This window comes from Chiloscyllium plagiosum, chromosome 13 (assembly GCF_004010195.1).
Source record: "Chiloscyllium plagiosum isolate BGI_BamShark_2017 chromosome 13, ASM401019v2, whole genome shotgun sequence".
NCBI lineage: Eukaryota > Metazoa > Chordata > Chondrichthyes > Orectolobiformes > Hemiscylliidae > Chiloscyllium > Chiloscyllium plagiosum.
This window is the reverse complement of record NC_057722.1, coordinates 70430901-70432784: the sequence shown is the minus strand read 5'-3', so window position 1 is coordinate 70432784 and position 1884 is coordinate 70430901.

The following is a 1884-nucleotide window of genomic DNA, read 5'->3' as shown; positions in this document are numbered from 1 at the left end:
GCGCCTCATCTTCCGCCTAGGAACCCTCCAACCACACGGGATGAATGCAGATTTCTCCAGCTTCCTCATTTCCCCTCCCTCCACCTTATCTCAGTCCCAACCCCCGGATTCAGCACCGCCCTCTTGCCCTCTTGACCTGCAATCTTCTTCTTGACCTCTCCGCCCCCACCCCCTCTCCGGCCTATCACCCTCACCTCCTTCAACCTATCGTATTCCCAGTGCCCCTCCCCCAAATCCCCGCCACACCTTTTATCTCGGCTCGCTTGGCACACCAGCCTCATTCCTGAAGAAGGGCTTATGCCTGAAACGTCAATTCTCCTGCTCCTCGGATGCTGCCTGGCCTGCTGCACTTTTCCAGCACCACAGTTGTTGGGGCTGCACCCATCCAGGCAAGCGGGGAGTATTCCATCACACTCCGGACTCGTGCCTTGGAGATGGTGGGCAGGCTTTGGGAAATTAGGAAGTGAATTACTCACCACAGTATCCCTGGCTTCTGGCCTTCTCTTGAGCCACTGTATTTATACATCTAGTCCAGTTACGTTTCTGGCTAATAGTAATCCCCAGTATGTTTCCAATCATATAATCATGCATGTGCAATGTATACAGTACATAACTATTAGTATACAAATTCTAGTCACATTCTACATTGGCCATGTCTTTGGGCTTTGCATTTTGAAAATTAACAATGCTGAGAAACAATAATAATCCCAGGTGACCTGAGAAGAGGCGCCTGAGGGTCACACAATGCACAAAGATCACATAAGCTTCTTGGGGCCATGGTACTGATGACAGATCTAAGTTAAGATGTTCTTCGGTCCCTTCAGTTGGTGATATGTGGCTGGGAGAGGAAGAGTTCAGTACAGGCAATTCTTCTGTAAATCGATGTTGCGGTCTTGTGCACCCCCGCGTTATAGAAAAATTGCGCTTTAGAAACATCGCTTAAAGTGTTGGTGAAGTAATTGTCAGTAAACACATGCTTTAAAAGTTTACACTTTTGAAACAGCGTCCCCAATTCAGCAATGGCATAACAGTGAAATGGTGTTCACGAACCCTGCATGAGTACAGCTCGTTGTAGCAGAACGACCTGGATTCGTACAGCCCTCGCAATGTGCCTTCATCGGAATAAGGTGCAATGTCAAATTACCATGACCCTCCTTATCAGAGTGCTCCATGCCCCATTGTATGGGGGAGTTGGGTGAACGTGAACCACCATTTGTGAGTGATGTGAATGCTGATTGCTCATGTTACTAACGGCCTTTTCTGTTTGTAATGAGCTTCACTCCGGTTCGTTGCCAGGGTGATTGACGGATCCAGCCGCAGCAAGGGTTATCGTCAGGGTTACTGTGATGCAACAAACATGCAGAGCAATGGAGGAGCAACAGCTCACTTCAGCGGATAACCAAGCTGCCTCAACATGGTGAGATCACAGCTGAAGGACCCCTCAGGGGGTACAGGAGGGTCAGAGTCTACTGCCTTCAGTGCCATTTCCTCCAGCTGAATGGGGTGCAGTGTTGGCATAGACTGAGGGTGTCCTGGGACACTGTGGTTGAATCATGCTAACTGTTGGTGCCGGACAGAATCATTTCTTATTTCTCTGATCACAGGTTGTGTGGGGGGGATCACTGGTTAGGTTAGTATTTATTACCCAGAGGGCAGTTAAGAGTCAACCATGTAGGTCAGACCAGGGAAGGATAGCAATGAACCAGCCAGGGTTTTCTGAAAATGGATTCATGGTCACCATTAGCTCTTAATTCCAGGCTTTTATTTCACTATCTGCTGTAGCAGGATCTGAACCTGGGTCCCTGAACATTACCTGGGTCTCTGGATTAACAGACAAGCGATAATACCACTCGGCCATTTCCTCCCTTGGCCAACAAGATGACA